The following is a 12,805-nucleotide window of genomic DNA, read 5'->3' as shown; positions in this document are numbered from 1 at the left end:
GCTGTCTAATTGGGTGTCAATCCTGCTCCATAGGAAGGAGATCATACCTATTTCTAGGAACTAGCCAACTCCCCGGGGTTAGTGGAGTCATAGATCTTAGAGGGGAACCTATGACTGACACTGTACTAGACCAGCACAGTGCCCAGCTACGCTCATCCTTATACCCACAGATGAGTGTCGCTCTCATCCCTCATCCAAGAAGCCTCTCTTTGTAGCAGATAGATCATCACAGAAAACCACAATTGTCCGTAATGCAGAGATCAACTGATCCTGGGAACTCAGACCCAATGAATGTATTTACAATGCAATTCATGCACCCAAGGTCCAGGGAACATTGCAGAAGAGGAGGAGGAAAGACTGTTAGAAACAAAGGACCAGAATGACAGAGAAGCTATATCTGAGACACCTGAAAAAAATAACAGCTGCCTGAACAAGGCATAAGTAATGACAGGACAAATAGGTACGCTAACACAGAGTGGGGAATCTGCGGAGATTCTACCTGTAGATCAGGAATTACAAACACCCAATGACTGCTAAGAAAGGAAAAGCTAGTCTCTTTCAGGGATGCATCCCCTAATGCCCCAGAGATGAGCTCCTTTAATTGACTATCCAATGCAAAGTGGTCAGCCCTGACATAATATACACACAATGCTAAACAGACTCATCAGGTTATATATTTACGCATGTATATACACATATGCACATGCATATATAACAACAATAACAGAAGAAAAAGAGGCAGTCAGCTTGAGAGGACATGCCAGGATGGCTGACCTGGGAAGGCAAAGGAAGAGTTAATGTGATTAGATTTAAATTAAAAACTAAAAACAAAATACCAAAACCAGCCTTTTTTTCTTTCATGTTCATAATTGTGTGGGTAGCATTCCTCTAGAACTCTTTTCTATAAGGAAGAGACTTTAAAGGATGGTGAGTGACTATTTATATAGACACTCAATGAACGTTACACTGACCTAGGGTTGATAACATGACACCAGTTAAACTTAATTAGTATAATTAACTTACATGGCCAAGTAGCAGTTTTCAGAGCTGATGGGTGTGGCTCGGTGATAGAGCGATTGTCTAGCATATGTAAGGCTCTGGACTCCATCTACCACAAAACGAAACACAAAATTCCAAGTTGTCTTATGATCACGGTTAGCACATGCTGCCATGCTCTCTTACATTTGTCTGTTAATGTGTGTTGATAGTGGTGGCAATGGTGGTGGTGATGGTGGTGTGTGGTGTGTGTGTGTGTGTGTTGTGCTTGGGCCATGGCATGCATGAGGAGGTTAGATGACAATCTTTGAAAAATCTGTTCTTTCCTTCTACCGTGTGGGTCCTAGGGATTGGACTCAGGCTTGGTGGCAAGCACCTTTTACCTGCTGAGCCATTTTGCCTGCCCTGTGACCACACTTTTGTGTAGTGTTGGGGGTTGTGTGCCATCTTACACTCGATCTTCATAACTTCCCACTGACTGGGAGACCTCTTGACCTTTCCAACTCCATCCTTCATTATGCCTAACCTGAAATTGAGGTGCTCCCCACTCCAAACTGCTGGGTTCCGAATACTAGATGCTATAAACCCCTCCGCTGGAAAGGACACCCATCGTCCCTCATAGCTCAGGTCTGAGATGACTTCCTCTAGTGTCCCTTAAAGGGACATTTCAACAGCAGTTTACACGTTTCCTCCTTTCTCACTCCCCACTGCTTTGTGGGCCCCTTGAGATCCACGGTGGAGCCTCTTGTCTAGAGCATCAGTGTGGCATTCTGTGTGTTCATAGAGTCATTGTTTCTCAAGAATGGAGGAATGGTTGGTGTTGTATAACATTTTATCTTGCTGATGGTTTCTTTAGTCATCTGTTGGTTTGGGATATTTATGCATTTACCACTTGCCCTCTGGAATTAATCCCCACCCACCACTATTTGAAGGACTATTTCTTTCTTGTTCCTGTTATATTACTGGTGATTTGCTCCTCTTTTCTTTATTATAGATAGAATATCAATGTTATTCCAGTTTGGCTTTATTGGATTAGAACTCGAATACCAGTAGGACTTGTCACTGTTGTTGGAACACTACAGAGAAAATACAGAGAAAATCATCTAAAAGCTTCTAAAAGAAGCCCGTGTATACGGATGCAACCATTTCTGTATTCTTAACCTCACAGCCTGCTGACTGATTCTCTTCCCCAGCTAAAGAGAACCAAGTGTTTAAGTGTAAGGTAAAATAGGGAGCCGGAGTGATGACTCAGTACTAAGAGTACTTACTGCTTCTCTTGAGGATTCTGATTCAGTTCCCAACACCCACGTGGTGGCTCACTCCTGTCTGTAACTCCAGTTCCAGGAGATTTCTCTCCCTCACCTTCTTCTGGCCTCTGAGGGTGCTAGGTGCTCACATGAGGTAAACACATAGATGCAGACAAGACACACATTCACCTAAAAATAAATAACTCTTAGAAAAAAAAAACGGGAAGCAATTTTTCAATTCTCACATTGGCATTTGGTTGGACGGCAAGTTCAAGGTCAGTCTTGCCTAAACAGTAGGTTCTTGGCCAGTCAGAGCTACATAGTGAGACTCTATCTCAAAGAGCAAAATAAAATAAATATATAATAGCAAATAAGTAAAATATAAAGACAGCCAAGGAAAAAAGTAGTGCAAACTTGAGCTCAGTTTCTCCTTCAGACCTGACACCAGCTGAGTGGGTTTCCTCCCAAATATCAAAGAAGCTACCAGTTCCCTAGTGGGAATCAGTGAGTTGTCCCCTAATTCATCTCAGGTCTGACACTACGTTCCCAAAGGTAGCACCGGGCATCACAGTTGGGGGCTCTGTCCCTGAGATGACTCCACACACTCTAGTTCTACCTGTGCTCTGTCCAAGCACCAGTAAATCAGGGGGCTCACAACTTGTTTTTCACGTTCTATTGACTTCATTGATCAGATTGCAGGGAAAACTTAAATTTACCACTTTGGTATAAAGGATATTAATAGAAATGATATAGATTCATATGTCATGATATTCCATATGAGGAATACCATGTGGGCACTCTCCAGGAGCCTATAGGGTCTGCTACACAGAAATTCTATGAATACTATATTCATCTATTTGTTTTTCAATACAAGGTTTATCTATATAGTCCTGGCTGTCTAGACCTCACTTTGGAGACAGGGCTGAACTTGAACTCACAGAGATCTGTCTACCAAAGCTGTGCGCCACCACCACCTGGTCTTTTTGGGTTCTTATGGAGACTTCTGAGTAGGCAAGATTGAACAGCAGTATAGATCTGTGATTAGACAAAGGGTGCTGATGCTGGCACAGAGAGGGAAACCCAGCCACACCTCCCTGTCCAGAGCTTTCTTGGCATCTATGTGATGTATGCCTTCCTCCCAGGTATGGGCCCAAGCTCTTGTTTGCATCAGGGATGTGTGTGTGTGTGTGTGTGTGGGGGGGGGGGGGGTCTTGTTCCCTTGTCTCTCCAGGCAAGAATTTAGAGCTACTGCACGGCAGAAAAATTAGTTTCTATGACCTAACTTGGTGAAGTGAAATTGTAATTTTAATGGTTTGCTTTGGGGGAAAAGTTAAGAGCCAGAAACCATGAATGACAACAAAATAAATACTCATAAATCATAAATAAATATACTTTTACCTCCCTTGTAACTCCCCCACCTGCAAATGCTAGAGGGGAAAGGGGACATAGACTTGTTTTTTTTGCTTTTTTGGATTTGGTTTTTTCAAGACAGGGTTTCTCTGTATAGCCCTGGCTATCTTGGAACTCACCCTGTAGACCAGGCAGGCCTCGAACTCAGAAATCCACCTCCCTCTGCCTCCCAGAATGCTGGGATTACAGCTAGGACATAGACCTTTTTAGACTACTTCCTGCTTATTAGGGACGTTGGGTTTCTTGGTGCCAGTTCGATCTTGTCATCAGGATATCTCCAACTCCTTTCTTGTCAAACTGCAACAACAGCTATCAGGAACAGCAAGGGAGAGCAGCAGCCTTCTTCTTCTCATACAGCCTAATTATGGTCAATCACTGAGGCAGGTCAAGGCAGGAAACCAAGCAAGAGAAGAGGCAGGAACCATGGGGGAAATGCTTACTGCTTGTCTCTAGGCTCACATGCAGCAATGTACCGGACACCTCCCTTGACCACACAGCAGGACTGTTCATGGGAAGACATGAACAAACAACACCCCAGATGAAGAACCAATGGTGTTCCAAAGTAAGGAAGCTGCCAGATTCTAATTGATGAAGCAATGAGCTTTATTGGGGTTACGGGTGAGAGGTTGCATACAGGAGCAGAAAGAAGACAGCTGCATCACCAAAGCCACCATCAGCATTGGTGACAGCTGGCAAAAGCTAGAAACCTAGAATACGCTATACAACCTGCAGGTAACTCATCAAGTTGGAGAGCAGCCTTTCCAGGAGGCTCGGTTAGACTAAACCTCTTCCAGAGAGCTTGTCTTTAAGAGTCTTCTAAACAGTATGTCTTGTCTCAGAGTCTTGTCTCAGTGGTACTTACTATTTATATACGCTTGGGCATGGAGGGGCCTAGTGAGTCTGCTCAGTTTCAGGGACTTTCGGAAGTTATTTTGAGTTGTTTAGTTCCTGAGTTTAATGAGTTTTCCTGCAAGATGGAATATTTCACCTCCCCTTACACATTTCCATGTTTCACCTCTTTTTAAAACATCCTTTGTCTTAACAAGTTTGTCTCCAAAAAGGACACTAATCTAAGAGAAAACTACTGTACAACACACCTTCCCAGAGGTGGGACCACCCACACTTAGCTGGGCTGTCTACCTCAATCAGCAATTATACAATGCTCCCACAGCCATGGCCACAGACCAATCAGAGACAATTCCTCAACTGAGGTTCACTCTTCCCAGATATCTCTGTTTGTGTCAAGTGGCCAAAATCTCATAAGACATGCAAATTATGCAACTTCTTTGGAAGAAAGGTAAGAAACAAATATCAAAATTCCATGCATATGTGTGTCCCAAGAATGAATCCCAAGGATCAGCTGAACACAAGTGCAAAAGAGAGGAGACATGTGTTCACTAGCTCATGTTGTTTTCTCATTGTCAGAGATCTCAACGGCTAGTGAACAGAGGTTCCATCTTTATAATGAGATGCCAATTCAGCACTTCATTAGGAAGATCTAGCAATACTGATATTTGTACCATTCCCAAGATATATTGTTATAAGATAGTGCCAAGTACAGCAGAGTGTTTAAATAAATTTGTTAAATATTTATGTTTTTTTGTTTATATAAATAAATGGGTGCATTATGCAATATATATTAAAGTGTCATCTGGGGTGGGGGCAGGGAGGAGGTCTAGAGAGTTGACTCAATGGTGAAGAACACTTCTAGTTCTTGCAGATGACCTGGGTTTCATTCCAAGCACCCACATAGTGGCTCACAACCATCTATAACTCCAGTTCTGGTGAACCCAATGCCCTCTATAGGACCTAGGCCTATGTGTGGTAACCCCGTGCCCTTCAGACAAAACATTCACATACATTCACATACAAATAATATAAAATAAAATTTGTATTTAAATATTTAAATGTTAAGTTTAAGATAATAAAATAAATCTAAAAATGTTTCAAGAAATCCAAACATCATATGTAATGCTATATGTATATGTGTATGTGTATGTATATGTATGAATGAAGAGAGATTAGAAAAATAAGAAATTGATAATGATACTCATCTTTATGAAGGAAACTTGTCTTCTTGCTGGGCAGTGGTGGCACACACCTCTAATCCCAGCACTTGGGAGGCAGAGGCAGGCAGATTTCTGAGTTTGAGGCCAGCCTGGTCTACAGAGTGAGTTCAAGGACAGCCAGGATGACACAGAGAAACCCTGTCTCAAAAAAAAAAAAAAAAAAAAAAAAGCAATTAATTCAGTGACCACCTCCCTACTGCCTGGATCCCTTGATTCGAAAGTTTTACTAAAATGGGCCTTGGGGTAGATATGTAATAAAATTTCAAATGAAAATAGTCTATTTATCTTTACACTGAATATTTTTAAGAATGACAAAACACTGTGTTTCTCAGGTTCACTTACCTCTGTCCAACTGCAGTGAACCAAAGGCAACCTTGACAGCAGAGAACACCTCTTCTGGGCTCACTCCCTTTGGAATTCTCCAAGTTCTCTGGAGTTTTAGACTTAACAGCCTACCCTCTGGGTACCTGGCCCCAACCTGTCTCCTGTTAAACTAGACATTGCTTTCCTTTGACGCCAGGCAGCCGGTTGAATGGATTAGCAGGGGTAGTGGCACCCCACAGCAGCTGGGGAACTTTATTAACCCACGCATGTGGACACTTACTTACCAAGAGGGGAATTACAAAGAGTACACGATGATTCCATCTGTCTGGTTTGTTTTTTTGTTTTAAAAACCACTCAGGGGGCTGGAGAGATGGCTCAGTGGTTAAGAGCACTGACTGCTCTTCCGAAGGTCCTGAGTTCAAATCCCAGCAACCACATGGTGGCTAACAACCATCTGTAAAGAGATGTGATGCCCTCTTCTGGAGTGTCTGAAGCTACAGTGTATTTACATATAATAAATGAATAAATAAATAAATAAATAAATCTTTTAAAAAAAACCAAGCACTCAGCCCTCAGGTCCTAGTCCACTTATGACCCACCCTGCTCTTTAATACCAGCTTGAGTTGGTTGAAACACTGAGGAAAAGAGCCCTATAAAACCCACCTTTTTCTTAGTTGTGGAACAATTGCCAAGAGCTAATTTGGCGTATGTTTAACACTTATTTGTGCTGTGATTAATCCTGCTTGTCGTACAACCTGACCTGGATTACCAGGAAGTGCTTCTTAAGAAGTGCTTGGCCCTGCTCTTTCTCTTGATTGGCACATGACTGTCCCATTCTTAGAGATATTTGCTTTTGCTTTACGCATATATTTCTTTCACTCATGTATGTGACAAAGTGTGACCTCGCTGCCCCCATTTTGCCTTCCAGCTCTTTTCTGGTGCCCTCAACACACCCTCCTCCCAATCTTGTCATAGCTTTGCAGTTTTCTTTCTATAACCACTAGGTCCGATTGCTATTGCCCACGTGTGCTTCAGTGTGGGTGGGGTCTTCACAGAAGCATAGGACCCCCACCAGTGGGAACAGGACTTAACTAGTACTGCAGGCTTCCAATCTACATTGGGTGTGGGGTGGGGGAGGGGACACAACCATCTCTCCTATGCTTCTGTGGCTCCTCAGCTCAGAGCAGATCGCCTCAAAGTCTACCCCAGGGGAGCCACACAGTTGCCAGAGTTCACCTCACGAGCACACACGAGTGTGGTACATGGTAGGAGCCAGTTTCTTCTTTCTTGACCTTAAACATGGTGCTTCCTCTCAGCTGCCATACTTTCGAGTGACACTGCTGTCCCAAGTCCTCTGGAGCTTCAAAGTGGAGGAATCCATCCTGTGTCTGCAAGAGTTCAACGACCCATTATTTTGGAAGAAATGCCTCAAAGCATTCTTCTACTTTACACTCTGTCGATCAGTTTTACACTCACGCCATGTCTAGAGCTCGGGCATGCGGGCTGTATACCTTAGAGCCGGCCTTGAGAATTTACTGTTACTCTTAAAGAACACCTGGCACTGAGCCATTTATAAGGAACAGAAGGTCACTGAGGCTCATGCGTCTTCTGGAGGCTGAAGAGGTTGGGTTTGGGGAGGGCAGATGATGAGAGCCTGGTGCTTCTTCGGCTCTTGGTAAGATCAGCAGAGCAGTCCTGAGTCAAAGAGGAGGAACAGCGGGCCAGGTGTTCTAACCCGCCATCCTGGAGGTACCTAAGCAGCTCAAGTGAACCACGTTGATGCTTTCATGATGGCGGAGGCCTCCCTATCCCAACACTCCCAAGGGCCCCACCATTCCTTTATAGCATCACACTGACAAATTTCAATATGAAGCTGGGCATAGGGGTGCAGACCTTAATCTCGGCTCTCTGGAGGGCATGAAGCCCTCAAGTTCAAGCGCTCTTTCCAAAACCAATATGAAGTATGGCAGAGAAAAGTCATACCCAAGTCTCAGGACAACATACGTAGGAACCAAGAACGTTATTCACAGAGATGAAGGATATCTAACGAAGAAGACCTGTATTGCACCTAGGATACATTTAACTTCTGGATGATTAAGAATTTTCTTAGACACCGGGCAGTGGTGGCGCATGCCTGTAATCCCAGCACTTGGGAGGCAGAGGCAGGCGGATTTCTGAGTTTGAGGCCAGCCTGGTCTACAGAGCGAGTTCCAGGACAGTTAGGGCTACACAGAGAAACCCTGTCTTGAAAAACCACAAAAAGAATTTTCTCAGACATCAAAATCACTGCTTTGATCTTCTTTCCCTAGGATGAAGACATTTCCAAGACATTTTAAATATTTTCGCATATTGAATATTCTTTAAGTTTCTTTCACCCATCCATTAATAGAACAAAATTATAGTTCCACCATTTGAAATGAGTGTATGCATGATCAGGGTAGCAGTCTTTGCATGAGGCTCTGCACCCTAACACCATAGCACTGCTCTCTCTCTCTCTACCCCCCTTCTCTCCCTCTCTCTTTCCTCCATTTCTTCAAAGTGTGCCTCATTAGAAATCCATTTTAAAATCCACTTATATTTAAGTCTAATCAATCTATAATAATTGCCTGTTGTATTAGTCAGGGTTTCTATTCCTGCATAAACATCATGACCAAGAAGTAAGTTGGGGAGGAAAGGGTTTATTCAGCTTACACTTCTGCATTGCTGTTCATCACAAAAGGAAGTCAGGACTGGAACTCAAGCAGGTCAGAAAGCAGGAGTTGATGCAGAGGCCATGGAGAGATGTTCCTTACTGGCTTGCTTCCCCTGGCTTGTTCAAGCTACTCTCTTTTAGAACCCAGGACTACCAGCCCAGGGATGGCACCACCCACAATGGGCCCTCCCCCACTTGATCACTAATTGAGAAAATGCCCCACAGCTGGATCTCATGGAGGCACTTCCCCAACTGAAACTCCTTTCTCTGTGATAACTCCAGCCTGTGTCAAGTTGACACACAAAACCAGCTAGTACAGTCAGGGTTCTCTAGAACCATAGAACTTATGCGATGTTTAAAGGAAGGAAATTATTAGAATGACTTACAGTCTTCTGTCCAACTAACCAAACACTGGGCAGCTGTGAATGGAAAGTCTAAGAATCTCGTACTTGCTCAGTCCCATGAGGATAGGTGTTTCTTTCAGCCGGTCCTCTGTAGAAGCTGGAATCCTGAAGAAGTAGGTTCCAACAGATATGCTGGCAAGTAAGTGCAAGCAGGTGAAGAAGGAAGGAAGGAGGAGGATGTTGGTAGGAGGAGGAAGAAGAGGAAGAAAAGGAGGAGGAAAAAGGCCTTTCTTCTATTGTCTTTATATAGGCCTCCAGCAGAAGGTATGGCCCAGATTAAAGGTGTGTACCACTCACTACACCTGGATTTGGAACTTGCTCTGTCCCAGGCTGGCCTTGAAATGAAGAGATCTGCTTGTCTCTGTCTTCTGGGATTAAAGGTATGTACTTCCTTGCCTGGGCCTAAGCTTTTCATGACAACTGCACCTCAGGATCTGGCCCAAAAGCCTGTGTTACCCCATGTCAAGATCTCGGTGAGAAGCCTGTGTCTTCCAGCCTCAAGATCTGGATCACAGGCGTACTTACATTTCTGGATTGTAGTTCACCTCATGGAGTCTCACCGACAAGCAGGAATAGTCATCACACCTATGAAACACCTGACCAAGAAGCATACAGATTTCATTCTGAGTCACAGCTTACCATGCTCCCCAGAGCCCAGCTCTTACATCCTCAGCAAGCCTATTCCCCATGGCCGACTTGAAATCAGTTAATTCCCGAAAGCTGTGGTTAATCAAATGCTGGCAGATAATAGCCACTTGCGACAAATAATAGCTAGCTTGCTTTCTTTCTTTCTTTCTTTCTTTCTTTCTTTCTTTCTTTCTTTCTTCCTTCCTTCCTTCCTTCCTTCCTCCCTTCCTTCCTTCCTTTCTTCTCTCTCTCTCTTTCCTTCCTTCCCTCCTTCCTTCCTTCCTTCTTTCCTTCCTTCTGTCCTTTCTTTCTCTTTTCACAGGGTCTCACTACTTAGTCCAGGCTGGTTTTGAATTTGAGATCCTCCCTGTCTCTGGAGTGCTGGAACCACAGGTGTGTACCATTGAGCCTAGCAGCAACAGTGGTTTTCAGAGCACTTCTATATTCAGCATTGTTCATGATTTAAAATCTTCAATGGCACCTGCTGGGTTTGGATCTGAGGGGACTTTAAACACTGAGCCAGAGCTCTGGAGCATAGACCAGAGAGATAAACAATTTCGTTCACCTGAAGACATCATGGTCCCTCCATCAGCCCAGAACATTCCCTGCTTGGCTTAGTTTCTGTGGGAAAAAAATTCATGTGTTTAAGCCCATATCCCTCAGCTCACTGTCACAGTTGTGATTCTTCATTAATAAGATGGTGACTGTAAAACTTTCCACACCTTAGAGAAAGAAGGCAGCAAGTAAACATGGACGGAAGCTATGAGAGGTGTAAACAACCTCTGTACTCTCAATATCCGCTCAGTTTACGCGGCAGGATGCTGAGGGCCAGAGGGAAGGAGCAGCAGAGTAAAGCAAAACAGGTGGTTTCTGTGGTCTTGGTACAGGTGCTTTACCCTTTAAAACACCAGGTCAGTGTAAATGCTTAGCAACAGAGGACACCAAATAACTCTGTAACAGATGGTGGGCATTTAGAACAGTTGCAGCTTGAAGAAAACCAGATGAGGCCAGGAAGCACCCTTGTTCCCAGATAGAATGATGTATGCATTTTACATACATTCATATATAACACACACATAAACACACATATACACATACATACACATACATACACATATATGTACACACACAGAGGCACACAATGCCTACATACACACATATATACATATATACATACACACAGATACACAATACATACATATATACATACATACACATATGTACACATACAGACACAGATACACATACATACATGCATACATACATAAACATATATGTACACACATATATATACAAATGCACACATACATATACACACATACATATACACACATACATAAACATATATGTACACATACACAAATGCACTCATACACATACACATATACACATATACACATACATGCATACTATAAATATATATTTAATTGGGACCTACTCAAGGAAGTAGTCTTGTAAGCTCTGCTTTCCAGAAAGGCACAGTGTCCTCCCCACCCACTGTTCCATTCTCCCACCAAAAGCGGTTTTTTATCTTCTCACAGTACAATGAGAAATTATATTTGGAGAACAGGAGAGGCAGAGGCCACATTTGCATAACTTCTTTTATAGTATATTACTAACATATTTCTATTTTATTATTAGCTGTTGTTGTAAATCTCTTACAGTGTCCAATTTATGGATTAAACGTTACCATACATAAGCAGAGAAATACCAATGTATACATGGTTTGGGACGTTCCAGAGCCTCGGATATCTCTTGGGGGAGGTGCTGAAAATCTATATCCTGTAGTAGTCACTTGTCTCATTCCCATGACAAAAATACCTGTCAAAAACAATTTGGGAAAAGCAGGATTTGCTTTGGCTCGTGGTTTGAGACTCAGAGAAAGACAAGGCGTCAGGAGTGTGAGGTTGAACCAGTCCTGTTTCATCATCAGAAGGATGATTGAATACAGTGCACCTCAGGGTGCTCTCTGTTACCTAGTCCAGAATCCCAGCACACAGAATGGTACGGCTCACATTTAGGGTGCATCTAATTAGGATAATCTAGAAACTCTGGCAAAAACGCGCCCAGAAGTTTGTCTCCTTGGTGATCCGAGAATCTGTCAGGTTACCAGCATCAACCAACTTATGGCTCTAGTTTGAAAACAAGAAAAAAAGAATCCATAGCTTGTGGATTGTTGTTCCTCCCACACAAATAGAAGCTTCAGAGTTGGCTGGTCAGGAAGTGACCCCTGGGCACCACTCAGAGTCATTTTGGAAGGAAGGAAGTGCCCAGAGGTTGAGTAATGCCTGCCCCAGGGAAGCTTGAAGTCAGCCTCAGGCACGCAGCTGCAGCCGCAGCCACGGGCAGACACTGCAGGCGGCACACACCGCGGGCACACAGCTGCAGCCGCGGGCACACACCGATTCCTGATTCCTGTAACACCTTCCTCTGGCCAGCTGCTGTGGTTCTTCAGTCTGCACTCCTGGGGCAGAGCTAGGTGGGACACAAAAGAGGAACCAGCTTCTGAGATCACTTGGAAGGAGTTACAGCTCAGAGAGAGCAAGATGGAGGAATCAGGAGTCGCTGCCCTACAGGATCGGTGGCGGCTGGGCAGGCCTTTGAGTAGACAGGGACTCAGTAGGGCCTAACTCACTCCTCCCAGAAGTTCCTGAAAGTTTCTTTGAGAAGATGGCGTCTAAATAGAGATGCATCTAATAGGAGCATGAGGAGGCGTTTCCGTTCCTCCTTCATTTACTGCTCAGGTGACTGATGCCACAAAGCAGATCTTCATTCCAGATTCACAGAGCAAGGAAGTGTCAGTGAGATGTTAGAAAAATCAGTGGCCCCCTCTCTTCCATTACTGGAGTTCTGCTAGCATTGGCATCTCATTGGCTCTGGATGGGATCAGAGCTCAGGGTCAGTGATGCTTTCCTTCCCTGAGCAGTCTGGGTCTGGAGATGTCTATCTTGGCACCTTGACAAGTAGCACACCCACTGAACTATTTCAGTGATGAATAACATTTTACACACACACACATATACACACACACACACA

The sequence above is a fragment of the Apodemus sylvaticus genome, chromosome 13, assembly GCF_947179515.1.
Source record: "Apodemus sylvaticus chromosome 13, mApoSyl1.1, whole genome shotgun sequence".
In the NCBI taxonomy this organism is placed as follows: Eukaryota; Metazoa; Chordata; class Mammalia; order Rodentia; family Muridae; genus Apodemus; species Apodemus sylvaticus.
The sequence above is the reverse complement of the archived record's forward strand: the minus strand, read 5'-3'. Positions refer to the sequence as shown.